Source organism: Podarcis cretensis (assembly GCF_951804945.1).
Source record: "Podarcis cretensis genome assembly, chromosome: 15".
NCBI lineage: Eukaryota > Metazoa > Chordata > Lepidosauria > Squamata > Lacertidae > Podarcis > Podarcis cretensis.
The window spans coordinates 38,851,659-38,873,212 of NC_137185.1; positions in this window are offsets into that span (position 1 = coordinate 38,851,659).

Sequence of the window (21,554 nt, forward strand, 5' to 3'; positions counted from 1 at the left end):
TGTATGCTGCAACCCATACACAGATTGACTCCTTCCATGAGATCTCTGCCCGTAAGGCTGGTAACTGTTTTCTGTCTTGGCCCTGTCTATGCCAAATCTCTGCAGATCCAATTTAGCTCAGAGCAGAGCCAGGCTGGTACAGGAATGGTACACCCAAGATCCTTAACAATGGCTCTTCCTTTTGGGTTGGTTCCATCCTTAATTTCCCACACCGGCACAGGAGACAAAAGCCCAGGATGCCAGGGGGCATGAGCTGATGTGAGGGTGGAAATAAATCACTGTGCACAGGGCATTGTGTAAGGGAGAGAGACGGGAAAAGGTATTTCAAATATTCTGCCTTTTGTATATACACACAGGGAGGGCAGAACAAGGTGCCGTTTGGCTAAAGCAGTCTTAACGAAGCTGCCTGGAGGGGGGAAATAGTAAAAACTGGAGGCCAGAGGGTAAGGAAGCAGGCGTAACATCTCTAGAAGTTTCTCAGCTGTCTCTGAACATACATAATTTTGAGAGTACAGAACAGTGGTACATGTTAAAGAGCTGTGATCTGGGGAATATAGCAGCATAAATCCTCTTTAGTGAGTGGTAGTTTTTTCAGGGTGGGGTGGGGGAGCAGTTTTTGTGTATGCCTCAGTCCCTTCTAATTCCTGGATCCAGCAAAGGTTAAAATCTAATTATATGACTTAAAAAAGGTAAAGGTAAAGGGACCCCTGACAATTAAGTCCAGTTGCGAATGACTCTGGGGTTGTGGCGCTCAGCTTGCTTTATTGGCTGAGGGAGCCGGTGTACAGCTTCCGGGTCATGTGGCCAGCATGACTAAGCTGCTTCTGGCGAACCAGAGCAGCGCACGGAAATGCCGTTTACCTTCCCGCCGGAGCGGTACCTATTTACGGTACCTACTTGCACTTTGACGTGCTTTTGAACTGCTAGGTGGGTAGGAGCAGGGACCGAGCAATGGGAGCTCACCCCGTTGCGAGGATTTGAACCACCGACCTTCTGATCGGAAAGTCCTAGCAGAACATTGGTGTGGGGGATGGCAACCACCAGCACAAACCACCATTTTTTGTGGTAGCGGCCGTTCCTACCCACCCCAAAAAGCCACAGCATGATGCAATATCTAAGGCATTCTTAGAAAACAAAATGGCAGCCATAAAGAGTAGTTGCTGAAAATTGTGAGAGAGGGTTTGTAGTTTATTTTTCTGTTTCTTCTTTCTTCCATTTCTTTCCCCCCTTTATTTCTTGTAGAGTAGTTTGTTCTATTAATTGTATTGTGAAGACTTCAATAAAAAGAATTCCAAAATAAAGGAGTAGTTGCTGAATACAGCTCTGCTATAATTACTGTCATCTCAGGCAGCAGCAAAGATAATTAACACAAGTGACAAAATAACTGACATCTAAACAAATGACTTATGAAAAGAATGCCATTTTTAAAGAAATGAATAACAACTGAGGTCTTTAATAGTCAAAATACAAGGCATATGTGTCAGAGCTATGGAGAGCTTTTCTTTATGGTGAGCCAGTGAACTGCAGGTGGCAATTTTGCAGTGAAGTACCCTCAGAGTCTGGACTAACCTTGCCCACCTGGACTGACCAGTGGATCATCCTGGAGAAGAAGGACTACAGGTAGAAGAGGCCTTCCTGTTGAGCCTTGCTTGGGCAACAAAGTCCCTCAGAGTTCCTGTGTGTTTCTGAATCCTCAACTCTTTCAGCCTGACTTCTAAGATCAGAAGAGCCTGCTGGATCAAGCAAATGGTCCATCTAGTTCAGCATGCTCTTCACACACCGGCCAACCAGAGAAACCTGCAAGCAGAACAGTTTTCCCCACTTGTGACTACTAGCAAGTGGTAGCCAGAAGCACATACTCCATCCAACATTTCTGGTTTGCTACTCAAACCTGCCTCCTGGTTTGCTCTTTGGTTATGAATTACTCTGTAGTCCCAGGTACAGTATGGGCTTTGCCTATGGCTTCTTCCTGACCACAGTCTCTTGCCTATACAGCCCAGTCCTTGCAGTACTGATATAATATATATATATATATAGCACACCACCTCAATATCTTTGCTGTGGAACACAACAAACCTATAGGAGGATGACCTTGTGTAGCCTTGAAAATACACAGCACTTGAAAATCCTCTGGTTTGCCAAGGCTCCTACTGGCTTCCGGCTTCACCCTTTCAAAGGGTTCCTTGACCTCTTAATTGGCCATTTACTGAGAGGAGGAAATGGTGGCAGGCCTTTCTAGTTTCATAGCCTCAGTGGCTTTCAAGGGCTGAGGGATCAATGCTGATGTCATCCTCTTTTTGAAGGATGTGTTCGTTTCCTGTGCCATCCCCTCCCTGATAATTGGATCACCATCTGGGGCTTTGAAGAAATGTCCCTCTTGGCATCACAATGTTCACTGAACTGGAGGGGTGGCCTCCTTTGGAGCATCCCCAAGCTGGCTCCCCTTCCCAGGAATACTGGAAAACAGAGGGACTCATTGCTCTCTATTAAGAACAGGGACAGTTTCTTGAATGCCAAAGGCAGGATCAGATTTGGCTTGCAGATACAATTTCTGTGGAACATGTAGCTCAGCCAAGACTCTTATGTTAGGGTTTTTGTTTTTTCTCAGCCTCCGTTTTATACATCGTTACACTGGAAGTGGAAAGATTTGAATGTTGCCACCTTGCTTTTGGACTCATTTTTTAATGGCCACATCCAGAGTATACCCTTACAGCCCATGGATTCTCCTAAAGAACATTTGTCCACTCATCACCGAGTTACAACAGTTTAAACAAAATACAGTTCCCATCCTCCAGGTGTCGCTGAACTCCAACTCTCATCCTCTCTGACTATTGGCCATGCCGGCTGGGGCTGATGGGAGTCCGACAACATCTGGGGGACCTCTGATTCCCCAGTTCTGGTCTACGGAGACTTGCAGTTGTTCTCTAGTACTTTAGACATAGAGGGTTCTCCTACCAGGACTGAACCTGGGATCTTCTGCATTCACATCAGTAGTTCGACCATGGAGCCACTTCCCTTTCCTAAAGTGTAGGAGGGAGACCCACAACACTCTTCCATTCAAAGCTTGTCCTGTCCCATAAATATCCAAACCTAAAGGTCATTGATCAGAATTCCTCTTGTTCACACAGCCAGGGCGGCTAAAAGATAGGAAAAGGGTAAGGTTTATTTTCAGTGACTATTTCCTGTTCATTGTATAAAGATATCTTAATCCCTTTTCTGTTCCAGATTAACTCTGCGACATTATTCGCACAACAAATGACACAGATTAGAATCGGCATTCCATCAATTCAGTGCTTCACTTTTCTGAATAGATCTTGTTTATCCCTAGGCTGATGGCTATCTGGTATGGTCTACTTCTTTGGGGGCAAGTACTGTATAGACTAGGGACGTGGGTTTAAACCACTGTGCCACTTGGACTTGCCGTTCGGAAGGTTGGCGTTTCAAGGCCCCGCAACGGGGTGAGCTCCCGTTGTTCGGTCCCAGCTCCTGCCAACCTAGCAGTTCGAAAGCTTGCAGTGCAAGCAGATAAATAGGCGGGAAGGTAAACAGCATTTCCATGTGCTGCTCTGGCTTTGCCAGAAGTGGCTTAGTCATGCTGGCCACATGACCCAGAAAAACTGTCTGCTGAAGTGGACAAACGCCGGCTCCCTCAGCCTGTAAAGTGAGATGAGCGCCGCAACCCCAGAGTCGTTCACGACTGGACTTAACTGTCAGTCTTACTATGTAGACTGGGTCACTTTCTCGTGATTTGATGTCATGTAATATATTCCACCATTAGCATGATAACTGTCTCTAGGTGTGTGTGTGTGTGTGTGTGTGTGTGTGTGTGTGTGTAAAAACTAGGGACTGCCACCACTGCTCACTCTGCTCACCAGACATGGCTACCTGCTAATCTCTTTGTCAATCCCCTTCCCCTATAACTAGCCAACCCTTCCTTACTCTACACTTGATCAAATCACCCTTCCTTTACATCTCACCCACCTTTTTCTTATCCCTTCCTGGTTCAACCAAAGCCCCTCCACTCACAGCTCTCCACCCACTCCCAACCTTTTATAGGAGAAGGAAAGCATTTTAGAGAGTTGTTTTCTGAAGTGCCCCCCAGCCTCTGTTAAGCCACCCTGCATTTTACATGGGGAGGGGGTGCTTCATAGAGCAGTTGCCCCAATTGCTCTGTGAAGCGCTCCCCCCACCCTTGTTAAATAGCTTGCCTCAGCTACCTGAGCCAACTCCATCACAGTGGAGTTGGTTAGCTGCATTCTGGCAGCTATGTCAATGGCAGCGTGGTGCCAACCATACATTTTTATGTGCATAGGAAGAAAACACAGGCACATACACACATATGGGTTGGCTTATTTCTGTGTATCAACACTCCCACAAGATGTGCCCTGCCTTAATTGGTTTGTAGCACTAACTCTAGTGCCATGCTCATCACAATATTGTTTTGCATTAGGCAAGTTAAAAAATATGTAGACAAATATTGTGCAACTCCTTCCACCCTGTTTTACACCCCTTTTACTCATTTATTGCATTAATAATAATCTAACAGCGTGCATGTTCCCCTGTTTCTATCTTTAGAAAGACCTCCTTTCAACATCTCCGGTGATTTTGCATGTTTGAACTGTTTCATAGTTCTTTACAAATGTTTTTTTCAAGCTCTCTCTCCCTCTCTCTGCCATCCCACCCCATAGTTTCTTCTGACACTGTCAAAGCATTAACACTATTCCCACTTCATTAACAAACTGACCCCAAGTGCCAAACTCTAAAGATAGTGGCACCTTCAAAGTCTCTTGTCCTGAGACAAGCAGCAAACCACCACCATCTATTGGCCAAAATGAAAACTTGAGGATACTGTTATGTGTACATAGCAGGGAACTCCGTTGAAGGCAATACGAGAGCCATCTTCAGATATCTGAAGGGCTGCCACATGGAAGAGAGAGCAAGCCTGTTTTCTCCTGCTCTAGAACGTAAGACCCAAACCACTGTATTCAAAATGCAAGAGAGGGGATTCCAACTAAATATTTGAAAGAACTTTCCGATGGTAAGGACTGCTTGGCAGTGGAAAGGAATACCTCAGAAGGTGTGGGCGCTCCTTCATGGGTGGTTTTTAAACAGAGTATTCTTGCTTGTTGTTCGCTGTCCTGGGCTCCTTTGGCAGAAAGGAAGGGATATAAGTTTAATCAATCAATCAATCAATCAGTGTTGCAGAATATATCCAGGAGGGAGAACAGTCTGGAGGGGCTCTAGGCCTGCAACCAATCCTCAGCACATTTTTCCCATGCTTGGTATTGTCTCCACTTGCCTTCCCTTTCTCTGTTTTTAATGTTAGATTGTAAGTTCATCAGGGAAAGGACCTTTTCTCTTTGTAATCTGCAAAGCACCCCAACACTCCCCATCTCTTCCAGTTAGTATAGCAGTGGAACTTGGAAAAAAGAATGTTAACAATACACATATTTTTCATAACAGTCCACACATCCACCTGCTGCTTTTCTTCTGTGGCAGGCATGTCCAACAGGTAGATTGTGATCTACTGGTAGATCACTGGCTCCCCCTAAGGAAGCTATAAAGCTTTGGCTCCCCCCCAAAACCGGGCCTCCTTCCCCCCAAAAAAAACCTCAACAACTTTGACCTGAACCCCTAAAAAGGGGGCAGAGCACCTCCAGTTTTTAACTCTGTGAGTAGATCGCAGTCTCTTTGGAGTTGGCCACCCCTGTTCCATGGGAATATGTGAAATTGACAAGATGGTCCCTAATGGAGGATAGTAATTCCCCATGGAAATTGCAATTGATCCATATGACCCACACGTTGTCAAACTGGAGCATTTCACATCATTTTCCCTTTCACAGAAGATCTGTCTCTTTTGCGGACATCCTCCTCCCATGCACATTCATGCCCAGAGAAGACAAAATTGCCACATACACAACCTCTCTCCCTTACATTCTGAAGTGTGTTCTTATGACCAGAATAGTATTTACACTGCATGATGGACACCTGATGAAGCAGGCACAACATTGCTTCCTTGTAGAACTATCTGGGAAGATGGGGAACTTGTGCTCCTCCGGACGTTGTTGGACTCCAACTCCCATCAACCCCAGCCAACACTGCCAACGGTCTGGGATGGTAGGAATAGTTGCAGTGCAGTAACACAGGGATGCCCAGACACTCCTCAGACCTGTTGCAGGTTGTGGGGAAATGGCTGGCTGGCTAGAAGGCTCTCCCCCACCCTCAAATATATGTGTCCCAAAACAGGCAAAGTCATGCCAAAATCTTGTTTTGGTCCACCATCTTGATTCAAAATGGAAACCCTCATGCCAGGTTTGGTGATGATATCTGGAGAGGCTGCTGACCCTATACCCAAAAAGTAGACAAAGTCACATTTCAATCCACCATCTTGATTCAAAATGGCAGCCAAAACTCAAACTTTAAGAAGAGTGCCACCCCCACCCCTTGGGAACCCACATGCCAAGTTTGGTGACCCTATCCGAAGAGGTGTTCAAATGTACAGACAACAAACAGACAAATGGACAGACAAAGCACTTTCCAAAATATGTAGCAGATATACACACATGCACATACACCAACCCTTGCGGTTATCTGGTGTAATTAATTTATGAAATTCACTGCTGGGAGATCTGATCAGATGGCTTTAAAATAAGATTAGACTAATTCATGGAGTCTGTCAGTGGCTTTTAGTCATGGTGGCTATATGGCATTTTGATGTACAGAAGTGGCAAGCCACTGGATTTTTAAAAAGCAGATTTTCCAACTGCACAAATCCCCCCCCCCTTCCAGGTACCCCACGCTTAAACAAACCCTAATGAACACAAGGTGTGCTTTGCTCCTTATTTACACCTGCATCAATGGTACCTTCTCCATAGGAGCTGGTGATTCTTATCTAGTATTATACAGCAGCAATTCATTCAGTAACTAACACGTGCAAAACCAGGAGTACCATCAGGGTATTTACGAGGATGCAACACAACACCTCAGTGTGCCATGAAATATCAGTTGCAGGGAGGGAAATAGTAGGACAGGTTGCTCCCTTTGTGTCCCACTTGTGGACCTCCATGAGGCATCACGTTGGTCTCTGTGGGAAGCAGCTTTCTGGAAGAGAGGGGTCTTTAGTTGTGTGTTCATGTGTACTATTTATCAAAGGCTGTCCTTTGCTTGAAGAGCAAAGCCTGGCTTAAAGATAAAGACCCCTAAGAACAAAGAGCAGGGGGGACCTTGAAGTTGTCCTTCAGCATTTAGCACCTGGACATCATACTGAGCAGTGCCACAGGCCACCTGGCCATAGTCTTCCCCACTGCAGTGAGGTTGTAGTTCTAAATTTGCATCTGTACATATCAATTAACATACAGTCATACCTCGGGATGAATACGCTTCAGGTTGAGCGTTTTCGGGTTGAGCTCTGTGGCAACTTGGACATAACGGAACGCATTACTTCCGGGTTTCGCCGCTCGTGCATGTCCAGATGCTCAAAATGACATCACGCACATGGGTGGAAGCGGCAAAATGCAACCCGCAGATGTGCAGTCGCGTGTTACGTTTGCTTCAGGATGCGAACGGGGTTCCGGAACAGATCCCGTTCGCATCCAGAGTTACCACTGTTATGCACATTTTATGCAAATCTGGCGTTCTTTTTACCTCAGCATACATTCCCCCCACCCCACCAACCCTGAACTGGCCCTTCTGGTGGCATGCTGCACATCTCACAAAGCAGGGTTTAGAAAAGAACTGAGATTTGCAGACCTCCAGACCAGGCTGCTTGAATCTTGCAGCGTAAGGAATGAAATCCTTTTCAAGTTCCAAAAGGACAATTTTAGCATGCAGTATGGAATTTGAGTTGGCTTAAAGGCAGTTACAAACACACACACAGTAAAGAAAAGGGGGGTGGGGGTGATGTGGATAATAAAATTCCAGAAATTCAAACAGTACTGAAGTTTCAGCCCCAAAGCAAGCTTCAAAGTGACTGCTGACTAGCCCATAAAGTAAAGGTAAAGGTACCCCTGCCCGTACGGGCCAGTCTTGACAGACTCTGGGGTTGTGCGCCCATCTCACTTAAGAAGTCACGTGGCCAGCGTGACATCGCTGCTCTGGCCAGAGCCAGAGCCAGAGCCAGAGCCGCACACGGAAACGCCGTTTACCTTCCCGCTGGTAAGCGGTCCCTATTTATCTACTTGCACCCGGAGGTGCTTTCGAACTGCTAGGTTGGCAGGCGCTGGGACCGAGCAGCGGGAGCGCACCCCGCCGCAGGGATTCGAACCGCCGACCTTTCGATCGGCAAGTCCTAGGCGCTGAGGCTTTAACCCACAGCGCCACCTGCGTCCCTTGACTAGCCCATAGCTTCTTTAAAAATGTTATAGTAAAAAAAATGTTATGATATATGATTGGAGTTACTGTTGCCCAGGATGTGTACACATACACATTTTTGCCCTACTGTTTTCTTTGATCAGACAGGCTTTGCAAACTTTCAGAAGTACTGCACAAATCTGCGATCCACCAGGTCCAATAGGGCACTTGCCTACTACATTCCACAATGCCTCTATCATACTAGTTTCAGCTCCCTTGGGAGGTAGGGGAAGTTATCGGTGATTTCCAGTCAAGACCACAGGCCCAGGCAGGATTTGTGTGTGAAAGGAAAAGGCTTCTGGGAGAAGAATGTCTTTCAGATAGTTGGCATTCTTTGTTTCCTTTCCGTTTGGTCTAATGCTAACTGTCTGTTGATGTGAGATAGGCAGGTTTCAACTTTAAAAAGTCCTATAAGAATGAAGACAAGAGATGCTTTGTACTGCACCTGTGAACCCATCTGCTCTGTTACTGGCCTTGTTTGCACATAATGCCATGGCCAGTGTTATATTTGAACCATGCCCAGCAGTTTCTTTGGTTTACTCCTAACAAACCATGGTCTACTGTTAGCTTGATTTGTTTCAACTATGGTTTGGCATTATGTCTGAGCCCAACACCACGGTTTGTTTGGCCTTCATTAGAGTTTGGACATTGGATAAAAATGTTACTGTCCATTAATGGCCACAGTAACCAATATGGTAGCAGGTTGTTAGGAGATGGCTTATTCATGATGGAATCTCTAGAATGTTTGGAAACATTTTAGGGTGGTGAATGCCTTTCTCAGGAGAACTGACGGTGGCAGGCAGATCTGCTGCATAACAATGGTTATGGTATATTACTGTGACTTGACTCCGCATTAATTGCTGGTCTGCTTCAATTGTGGTTTGGCATCACATGTGAACCCAGCACCATGGTTTGTTTTGCTGTTTCTAATGAAGTGGTCAAGTGTATTACAGCTGCGGTGATCTCTCATCAGGGTTCTCTTGGTCTCCTAAAGAGTTTTTTGCCCCAGCCATCAGAGTTTGGTGGTAGAGGCTCATGTGCTGATGAACCCTCACAGGACAGACCAGTTTGGAAATCCACCTCCCCCTTGGAGCTACAATTTCTGGAGGACTCTTTCTCCAAGGCCTTCCTTGACAAAATCAAGAAAGAAGATAAAATAGATCTATATCTGTTCTAAGCACTTTTTTTCTTAAGCCCACAATATTGTGGGCTAATTGACAGTACCATGAGCAATACCTGGCATTTTACTTCCTTAGTGAACTCATCAGCTTAAACTTGGACATGGTGACATTTATTAGCTTCTCACTTTGGGATGAAAGGAGAGCCCAGGACAAGGGAGATGCTCAGTGGAAGTCTGAACAGCTAAGGCTGGGTGACATTCTCCCCCCCCCCCCCCCCCAGTCTCAGTTCTGCACTTGGCAGCCACATGGTAGGAGCCATACAAGACTGCTGATGATGGTGTGATTCATGTCAGTCCCATGTTTAAGGCAAGCCAAAGGCAATGGTTCTTATTGCCATGGTGACACCTTGTGCTGGCATCTGATCTTAACTTAGCTATGCCAGTCATTAGATTCATATTCATCCTCCTTCTTGGAAATGGGCCTGCGCATTCAAAACTTAGCCCAGCCCTAAATATTCCATAGCCATCTCTGAGCAGAGAAAATGGCATGCACTGGTTTTCATTTCACCCTTTCCTGCAGTGACTTATGGAATTTTCCGACAAAAAGAGATTATATAGATAGGGACAGAGAACCTTTTTTCAGCCTGAGGGCGACATTCCCTTCTGGGCTTGCCAGTAGTGGCTGGTGTCAGAGGCCAAAGTGGACAGAGCAATGCATGTAAATCTTACCTTGGTTCAGCTGGCTAGCTTCTACAGATGCCTGCCCACCACTCTCTGGCCTCTATTCAGGAAACCAAAAGGCATTATCAGAGTTCAAGAATGCAGGCTCAACCAGGCAAAAACTCTCCAGGAGGTGCAATGCAGGGTCAATGAAAGTTGTATCTCAAACCTCCAAGTGCCCCTATTTTCCAGGGACAATCCCAGATTTACAGAAGCCATCCCAGTTTCTGATTTGATCCTGGAATGTCCCGCTTTTCTTTAGGACATCCCTATTTTCATCGGAGAAATGTTGGAGGGTATGGAGTTATGCAAGCCCCAATAAAAGGAGATAACTTAAAAACCTTTAGAGGACATCTGAAGGCAGCCCTGTATAGTGAAGTTTTTATTGTCTATTTATTTATTATTATTATTTTTAGATATGTGGCTGACGCAAAGCTAGCCGTTAGGAAACCGCAATTACTAGACCTGGCTTCTATAAATGCATGAAACAGCACACTGTGCCAGCTTGGCTTACAAGCCAAGTGACAGGCTGTCAAGCAAGGCCCTGCTGCTCATGGTGCTTCAATTGTTTAGACTCTTGGACAGCAAAGGACATGGTCCCTCAGCTCTGGGTCTTGCCTCCAGCTGGCTGGAGGTGTGTTTTCCCCTCTAGCTCCCTGGCCCCCTCTTATATAGCGTTGCACTAGGCTGACAAGGCAGCCTGGCACATTTGTCGCATCCACATGGACTATACATCACTGTAACATTCCCTATGCATTTCTGGGGGAAAGGGAGGTCTACTGTAAGTATTCTCATGGCTTTGAACGAAAGCAACAGCGTGAGCCAAACTGATGCCTTATCTATGAAAGATAACTGGCCAGCTGGTTTCAAACTTTGATCTTCCCAGCTAGTGTATTGTTTCTCATACTTTACCAACCATGTGACATACTGCTGTTTCCTATTGAATAAATGCTTGAATATACAGATTCACATTAACTCCTACAAGTATGGGATATTAATAGCAAGCAGTGCGAGGTCTGGGCGTTTTAGGCCTTCAAGGGAGAACTGATGACAGAGCCATCCTATCTCCTCATGATACAATTCTCTTCTGTGATGCTACATGCATTGACTGCCCCTGAGCTAGGTGACCTGAAATGTACCATCTTCTTTTCTTCCTGTGCTATCCTGCCACGTAATCAGTGCTTTACAAATAACTGAGGAGACGTGATAATCTGAGCACAGGAGTGTTTCTGCACAGCTGCTGTGCCACAAAAACAGGATGTAACATTAGTTTGAAAAACACGAGTTGCCATGCTGAGTGAGCCCCCAGAAGGACACCCATTATCCCAGTTCTCTGTTTCTGTCATTCATTCATAACTAATGCTCCAGGCAAGGGACCCAGTGCACAGCAGGCTGGTAGCAGCATCCAGCCTCCCACACTCCGAAAGAGATCTTTATTCTATCTATAGAAGTTCTGTTTTTAGCTGTGGTACCTAATAGCTATTGATGGACCTTTCCAATTGTTCCCCCTGCTTCTCTTTTGTAGTGTTTGGTGTGAATCATCCAAGAAGTGATCTCTCCTCTCTCTTCCAAATCTGAAACGAAAATTAATGTTTTCCTTTGGACATCAGTTTCCAGAGCCAGAGGCAGTGCTCAGGTAATTAAAGACACAAGCTTTTTGTAACCTCAGTGAAATCAGCAGCCTCCATCTCTTAAAATAATTAAAATGATGTGACTAAAGGCCTATAGATATACTGTTGCAATTATCAATTTTAATTGCTGTGTCACTTAATAAGGGTCTATGACACCTAATGGTGATTATGATCCCTTGTCGGTTTGCAGTGCAATTATAATTTTCAGAGTGGAGAATATCTCAAACACATTCATATGTATTTCTGCAAGAAAATTTACCTTCATTGTTTTTCTCTTTGTTTTTGTCCATCATTCTTTCATTATAGTAAAGATTGCCTATAGATTACCAATAAATAATATTTGCTGCCAATAAAAGGCTACTGACCTAGAAGATGCCATGGAGAGAGGCAGCAGCAGTAATATCATCCTTGCACAGAGGTTTATATGACTTTCTGTCAAAAAAATCTTTATCCTGCACTTTCTACTGCATTTCCCTCTCACTTTCCTTACCAAAAAAGGCTGTTTTTATGTTTATTTATCTAATATTGCTTTTATTTTTATTTTTGGCCAAAGTTGTTGAGCCAAGAATTTTTTATTATTATTTATTTACAGGAAGATAGACACTTCCCCAATGAGTTGCCATACATCCAGGTTTTTCTGAACATTTGGCCGACTCGCAGGAACCACAGACGTTGGCAGCCTTAATTTATCTTTAAGTGGGTATGTTGGTCAAAAGTGCAAAAGCACTTTCATCCACATTCATGGCACAAACCTAAATTTAAAAGGTAAAGGTAAAGGTACCCCTGCCCGTACGGGCCAGTCTTGACAGACTCTGGGGTTGTGCGCCCATCTCACTTAAGAGGCCAGGGGCCAGCGCTGTCCGGAGACACTTCCGGGTCACGTGGCCAGCGTGACATCGCTGCTCTGGCCAGAGCCAGAGCCAGAGCCGCACACGGAAACGCCGTTTACCTTCCCGCTGGTAAGCGGTCCCTATTTATCTACTTTCACCCGGAGGTGCTTTCGAACTGCTAGGTTGGCAGGCGCTGGGACCGAGCAGCGGGAGCGCACCCCGCCGCAGGGATTCGAACCGCCGACCTTTCGATCGGCAAGCCCTAGGCGCTGAGGCTTTAACCCACAGTGCCACCTGCGTCCCATATAAACCTAAATTTACTGGTGTGTAATTGAATTCATCTAAAATAGTGACATGAGCTCTGTACCTTTCATTGCTCTTTGGTTCTGACTAGATCTTCAGTACCAGCTACTGGCTTGTCTTGTGACTTAACGGGTTCCCACTCTTGACTCACCTAAGATTGCTGCCCAGCCCTGACACTAAATGGGACTTCCCAGGGATCCCACAATACCTGCCCCTTTCCATAACATGCATTACTTCTATGAGAAAAAATATTTGTGTTTCCCTGCCCCCCCCCGTGAGCATTTTCCATCAAGTAACAAGAAAAGAAACTGCATTCTTAAATTGAAATAATTTATTATCACTTGTACAACTTGTATGCAGTGGGATTACACGAGCACCCCCCACTCAGCTCTCTTAGTCTTAATTCCCCTCTTTTACTGACACCCACCCACCAAACCCAAAAGTCAGTTGCCCTGTTGTTATCTTTTAATTCAGCACCCTAACAGCCCACGGATAGAAGCTGTTCTTTACCCTGTTGGTGAGACTAATCATGCTTCTATATCTTCTGCCTGAGGGCAGGAGATCAAGAAAGTGCCAGCCAGGGTGTGAAACATCCCTGAGAATTTTCCTCACTCTCCCGAGGCAACGTTCTTCCGCTATTTCATCCAGTGGATTCACAGGACAGCCCATAATATCTTGTGCTGTATTCACCACCCTCTGTAGGCACTTCCTATCAGTTGATGTCAAACCAGCGTACCACACTGTGATGCATTATGAAAGGACACTTTCTATAGTGATTAGAAGGAGATCATAAAATGGCCAGGCAGGAGAGAAATGCTCAAGCAGAATTTCTGATGCACTCACCTGACTTTTCAGGTGGCCAAGAGATGTTTGTGAATATCCTTTCTTTCATCCTGCAAATCATTTGTGCTGGTCCGGGGGGGGGGGGAGGTTACCGTGGGGCGAGGTCCAGGACCTGAGTTGAGGGTCGGCAGACAGTCCTCCTCAGGCGAAGCGGGGTCCACAGAGGGAAGCCGGGCAAGGACAGGAACTCTGGGGGAAACAGGACTGGATGCTGGCCGAAACAGCTCATCAACGACATTGCTCCCGCAACCTGGGACCGGGCTGACTGGCCTTTATCTTCTCTGAGGCCAGGGGCGGTCCCGGCCCCCAGGAGACCCGCCTCTCCTGGCCTTAAGGTGAGCACTCCTCCTGGGAGAAACCAGTTCCCTTCGCCTCTCTACCCTGAGCCTCTGCAGTTCAGAAGAGGCTGAAGGGTTACTGGGCCCAGGGGGAGACTCACCTGTAGGCACTGAGTCCTCAACCACCTCTGGAGCCAGAGTGGATTCACCTGGTTCCTGCTCCTGAGGATCCGGCACAGGTGCAGGCGCTTCAGAATCAAGGCCCTGCCCCAGTTCAGCCGGCCCTGGAGGCAGGGACTCCTGTGCAGGCTGGGATTCCTCTGGTTCAGCCTCTGAATCGGATTCCCAGGCCATCACATCATCTCTCTGCTGGTATGCACTCTGCAGCCTTCCCAGGTGCCCACACACCCTCAAATCTCCTGACTTCTTGGCTAGGCATTCCTGTGAATGCAGAAGGAAGGGCGGACAGGGCCTGCCTACTGCCTATTTGACAACTGTTGTTTGTGAGGAGACTTTTTTTACTTTGAAATGAATTGTGTAGAATTATTTTTATAGGTAAAAGAAAGGACTTCCCTTGAAAATAAAACTTTTATGTGCACCAATCTCCATAGTTACCCTCCCCAGTTAAAACCCAGGGGTAGACAGTGTTAAGTTGTGGGTGAACATATCAGACAATACAGCGATTCTTCAAACAGCTCTTGTTTATTCACAGGCCAGGACAGAACTGAACTGAAGGGTTCAGTCAGCCTGCTTATATAGAGCTCCAGTACAATGTAACTGTAACAATTTTCTGAAACTATCCAATCACTGAACGTCACTTTCGATCCCTTATTTGCATAACTATCTACAGTATCCCCCCGCTGGCCCAGGGTGAGAACTTCAGTACATAACAGACAGCATGAGGTAAGTCCTGCCAGGAAGTTACAGACACCCAGGGAAGCTGCAGTGTTGGTGAAATCTTTACTGGAAAGAAAAACATAGACAGAACACTGGTTGCCTTTATCACAGGCAAAGAAAAAGAATTAGGGAATTGAAGGGAAGTTTTCTTTTTGCACAGCACTGAACATGCATCTTGCTAGTCAGGGCTGACTTGATACATTCGGAACCTGAGGCAAACCACAAAATGGTGCCTTCCCCCGCCAGCTAGGGAAGAAGGGGTAGGAAAGATCTACATCAGGAACAAGGGGGGAATCAAATCAATCTTACCTGGAGGTTGAAATGGGGATCAAAGGCCATTGGGGAGGCGCTCTGAATCATGGCAGGTGGGTGCAGAGCACAGGACATTCCAGAGGGCAACCCCTGGCATTTCCTCCCTAGGGGTGGCAGGTGCCCAGCAGCACCTCCTATTCTTCTAGAGGCTACTGTAAAGGCAGCATGGCTGGGGCATAGCTGTCAATGTTTCCCTTTTTTTAAGGGAAATTCCATTATTCCGAATAGGATTCCTCGCAAGAAAAGAGACAGCTATGGGCTGGGGCTGTTGAGGTGACAGCAGAGCCAGCCTCCAAGGCAGGGGTCAGCAAAGTTACCGCGCCTTGGGCGGTGTCTCCAGTGCCGATCATGTGGTGGGCCGGAGGTTAGGGGAGCGCATGGCCATACACATGCGCACGCACTATTTCCGGCACACTTCTGGGTCAGAAGAGCACCGGAAATAGCTTGTGCACATGAGCATGGGCCTCCTCCAACCCGGATGTGCACCGGAAATAACGCTTGCGCATGTGCAAATAACACTTCCACATGTGCAAATAATGCTTGCGCATGTGCACAAGCTATTTCCGGTGCTCCTCTGACCCAAAAGTGGGCAGCTGCGCAGCGCAGCGCCAGTAGGAGCGGGCGGCGGGGATCGCCACAGGCTGGATAAATGAGTCCCTCGGGCCTTATCTGGCCCGCGGGCCTTAGTTTGGGGACCCCAACTCCAAGGAGTGTGTCTTAGCAGCAGGGCTGGATTTAGGTTTGATGAGGCCCTAAGCTACTGAAGATAATGGGACCCTTTATATGTCCAGCTGTCCTTTGTCAACAACAAATTGTCTCTGTTTTTTGTGTTGAATATATGCTATATGGTAATTTATGGACCTAATAGGTATCTAAAGCCATTTGCACATAACAAAATATGTATTTTATCAAAGTAATTGTTGAACGGAAATACAATTAAGAAGTACATTAAAACACTGTCGCTGTATGTAGGTTTTATTTTATTTGTTTTTTATCTTATATTTTGGAAATGTACATCTAGTTTTCTTTTCCTTTAAATTTTCAGGGGGGCCTCAAAGAGTGGGGCCCTAAGCTAAAGATTGTTTAGCGTATACATAAATCTGGCACTGTTTAGCAGCAGCAGCGGGAAATGAATTCCTTGGAGGCTGAATCCGCTGCCTCACTTTCCCTCTTGGGTGGGCTGTCCCTGTTGCTAGTTCATAAAATGTTCTGCAGGGGATTCAGCAAGACATCACCTCTGAACCTGCCCCAACCTCATTTGTACAGGAGAAAGCCTGAAGCGAACAGGCCGATGTGAGACCTGACCCACTTTTGCCTTGTTTTAACTGACACAATTTTCTGGCTTCCAAGGGAAGTTTAAACACATTACTGGTCTGCTCTCCTATCTATAGAACACCCAATAATGTATTTCCCAAAATGGTAGCAGCATTTGTGAATGAGCAATTGTTCATATACTTCTAACTGTGCAAGAGCTATTTCCAGCTCCGATCCATATTCAAAACTTGCACTACATCTGAAAGTATCAGCTGCTGAATATCGCTTGTCTGGTGACTCATCAGTATAAGACTGGCAAATGCAAAATTGACCCAAAGCTGTAGGCATGGGGGTGGGGTACAACTTGCATTGTAAAAGCAGAGGCAGTTTGGTGTAGTGGTTAGAGGCTATGGTTAAGGCTATGAGGAGGATCCAGATTCAAGTCCCGCTCATCCATGAAGCTAATGGTATGACCTGAGGCCACTTACCATCTCAGGGCCTAATCTACCTCATAGGGATGTTATGAAGATTAAATGGTTGAAGCTTTCTACCCATTGGCTTAACTGGAAGAAAACATGCTTTCAGCTTCCAGTGTTCTGGCCAATGAGTGCCAAGGCACGAGGATAACTGACAATCACTAGGCCAGCGGTGGGGAACCTTATGTGCTCAAAGGTCACATTCCATCATGGGCAATATTATTAGGGAGTCCACTTAGAGTGGCTTCCATACTGTGAGAGGGATTTGTGTACATGCCTGGAATTTTAGGTTTGTACAGTAGAGTGCTTTTTTTCTTTAAAAATGCTTAGGGGTACTCTCATTTTCCTACTCATATTGAAATACTGCCCCTCAATGAGGCCAAACTTAGAATCACAAAATGTTTAGGGGTGTGTGTCCCCCTTTGTCCCCCAAGGAGAAAAAAAGCACAGGGTTTGTACAATTAAAGACCATGGTGCATTTGCAGCAGCACAACCGAACGCCTTCATCTGCCCCAGCTGCAACGAAATGCACCTCTCCTGTATCGGCTTCTGTAGCCACAGCAGGCACTGCAACCTGCCAACAGCTTGGCCTCACCCACAAAGGCACTTTCCTTCATTGTCTCCCGAGACAGACCAATGCCAAAAGAAACACTTAAAGTGAACTAGAACACCTCTGACACGGGTGGCGCTGTGGGTTAAACCACAGAGCCTGGGGCTTGCCGATCAGAAGGTTGGCGATTCGAATCCCCGCAACAGGGTGAGCTCCCATTGCTCGGTCCCTGCTCCTGCCAAGCTAGCAGTTCGAAAGCACATCGAAGTGCAAGTAGATAAATAGGTACCGCTCCGGCGGGAAGGTAAACAGCATTTCTGTGCGCTGCTCTGGTTCGCCAGAAGTGGCTTAGTCATGCTGGCCACATGACCCGGAAGCTGTACGCCAGCTCCCTTGGCCAGTAAAGCGAGATGAGCGCCGCAACCCCAGATTCGGCCACGACTGGACCTAATGGTCAGGGGTGCCTTTACCTTTACCTTTTAGAACACCTATGTACTTTCAAAAAGAAACCCGAACCTCAATCAGAGTAGAACCAATCATCCTTGCCACAAGTGCACCTTCCACTGACCACCTGCCTTGTGCTTTGCTTCAGTGGTGTAGCCTGGGGGGTGCCGGCTGCACAATCGGGGAGGCCATGAACCAGGCACCCCCCACAAAGATCCCCATTGCATGCCCATCATGCCCTGCCCAGCACGCGATCGACCACCTGGCAGAAGCAGGGACTGGCGAGCAGAGGAGAAGAGCACTCTCCCGCCCCGGCCACTGGCAAACAGCGCTATGCCCCTGCTTTGCTTCTGGTGCTAATGCTTCCCTTTCCCTAGGCACTAGCATAATCCTGTATTTGCCAATTTGTCAACAGGAAGAAATAAAGGAGGTTTTCAGCAAAGGCACAGACTCTTCTTATGCAACTCATGCTGAGGTTAGGGTGGCCCTCCAGGAGCATCCTAAATGCAACCAATTCCTGCATATCTGCTCCACAAAGCTTTTGTGCTCATTGCCCACTTCCTGGGGCTTCCAATGTCTCCTACTGCCAATTTTCAAGCAGCAAATGAGGTCCATAATTGCATGCATTTTTGACATAGACTTTTGACAATAGCACAACGCAAGCCAGCAAGCCTATCAAAAATCTGTGGATGATGGAGACAGGAAGGTGGGAGAAAGTCATATGATACCCACCAACAGATCATCCATGGAAAATGGCAGAGTTATGCTGGAAAGCATAATGCTCCCCAACCAAGAATCTTGGGAAGTGTAGTCTGTTAAGGGGGCTTGAAATTGCAGCTCTGTGGGGGGTAAGCTATATTAATAATAGTAATAATACTAATAATACTAATAATTTGTTTCTTGTACCCCACCCTTTTGACTGGGCAGCTTCCAACAAAATATAAATGAACACAATGAAACATCAAACATTAAAAGTTTCCCAAAGCAGATGTCTACAAAAAGTCCTATAATTGTTTTTCTCTTTGACATCTGATAGGAGGGCGTTCCATAGGGTGGACACCAAAATCTAGTAGGCCCTCTGCCTGGTTCCCTGTATCTTCACTTTTCCCAATGAGGGGACTGCCAGAAGGCCCTCGGAGCTGGACCTCAGTGTCTGGGCTGAGTGTTGAGGGTGGAGATGCTCCTTGATATCCCACTTTATCACTACCCGAAGGAGTCTCAAAGTAGCTAACATTCTCCTTTCCCTTCCTCCCCCACAACAAACACTCTGTGAGGTGAGTGAGGCTGAGAGACTTCAAAGAAGTGTGACTGGCCCAAGGTCACCCAGCAGCTGCATGTGGAGGAGTGGAGGCGCGAACCCGGTTTACCAGATTACGAGTCTACCACTCTTAACCACTACACCACACTGGCCAGAGCATGTGTACCACTCTGATGAGACAGTTCCCAGGGTTCTTGGGTGGGTCCACTTTAAATGCATGGTGTGTGCGCAGGCCCACACAATTTAATCCTGCTGACTGCAGTATGACTAAGGTCCTGAAAGTAGTATGGCTCACTCTCTCACCCTTTGCTCAAGGCTGAACTAGACATGACAGCCACAGCAAAATGTGAACAAATCTCCTTCAAACAGCAGCCATAGGGAGAAAGCATATTCCTGATTGGGACTGGAGGGGTAGGAGATCAACCCTTTCGTCTCAGTGCCATTTTTGCCCATCAACCAAAGCTGATAGTCAAGACCTCTTTTCAAGCCATCCAAGCCAGTTGGCATCTCCACCACTGGAGGCAGCAAATTCTACCAATTCATTATGTGATGTATGAAAAAGAATTCAGGAACTTAGGAAGCTCCCTTGCACTGAGTCAGATTATTGGTCTAGCTAAGTATTGCCTACGCTGACTGATAGCAGATAGAGAGGCCTGGAGTGCCACATTTGAACCCTGAGCCTAAGGTCACTTCTCTCCCCCACCCCACCCCCATAGTCCACATTAGTTCATATTTCCCTTGAGCCGAATTTAACATGGATTAATTGCATGGCCAAAAAGCGAGTTTTCCTCGTTCTTTCTGTCTCTTACATGTCCACAGCTCTGATCCCAACACCCATCTCCCTCCCCTTGTTCAGAGTTCATTGATCAAGGGTGTTAATTTCAAGAAGACTCAGCACAAAAGGTAATCAGGCACATCCCTAAAGAGCCGTGGGCAGCAGAAGGAAGGAGTGGAGCCCAGAGGAGGAACTGATTTGCAGTGTGTCTGAAGCACCACTGGCATGATTAGGAACTGGCTGGAGCCAATTTCCTTTCACTTGAGTAACTAATGCAAGCTGATTAAGGCTTTGCAAGGGCATGCAACTCTCAAATCACTCTGAGGACCACTCTGACATTCGTATTTAAAACAAGAGGCCAAATCACATTTTCGCTGCGGAAAAGCACTCCTGCTACAATTTAAACTCGCCGTTTTCTTTTTAACTGTTAACCACATTTTCTCTGTATTGTCAGGAGTTCAGCCTACACTTGAGTAGGACCCTGGCATGTTCTCTCCCTCCTGGTCTTTCCTTCGGGAGCTTCAAAATCTTTCTTCTGCCTGAACATCACAGCGACGGATGCCAACCGACACCGGCACACTTAGGGATCCGCAGAGTTTGCGCAGTTGCGTAACAGACCTCAGCAACTCAGCATTTAGGCTAATCTACTTTATTTACATATAAACACACAAGGAGTGCTGCAACATGGCTCCCTCTCCCTCTAGCATCTGACAGCAAAAAAGAGAAAAAGAACAAAGGACAATAGTCCCACTTCACAGAACACAGTAACAGAAACATCCTGTCTCCATCACTCCCCACTCTGTGGAGTCAAAACATATACCGTCATATGATAGACAAAAATCCCATGACTGCAATCATAGAGCAGGAATTCTAACATGTATATCCCAGAACGCTCTCTCTCACTGTCACCCTCTCTCTCTCTCTCTCTCTCTCACACACACACACACTCACACACTGCACAGGCATCTCTGAATCCCTCTCACAATTCTCTCTCCCTCCTTTCTGGTTTCTACTCTATCAGTGGCGACTGTTGCTCATTGGGACTGGTGGGGGGAGAGAGAGAAGGCAAGGAGCATACAGAACTGATGTTGCTATTGAACTGGCACAGCTAAATGTTTGCTTCTGTAGATGCATATACACCATACATTAAAAGCTCCTTTTGCCAAATTGGGGGGGGGAGAATCCTAGGAACTGTAGTTTACCCTCACAGAGCTACAATTCCCAGTACCCTTAACACACTACAGTTCCCAGGATTCTTGTGCACTGTCTGCTTTAAGTGTGCATTAACTGTGTGGCCAGTAAAGCGAGATGAGCGCCGCAACCCCAGAGTCGTCCGCGACTGGACCTAACGTTCAGGGGTCCCTTTACCTTTATGTATGCAGCCATAGTTTTCATAGCCCTAAATCCCATCTTCTTTCTCTTTGCCCATAAAAAACATCATCTTCTGAGGTCAAGTGAAACTCATCAAAGTGCAATGAAAGTCTAAAAGGGATCTGTAGACAAGTAATGGGGGG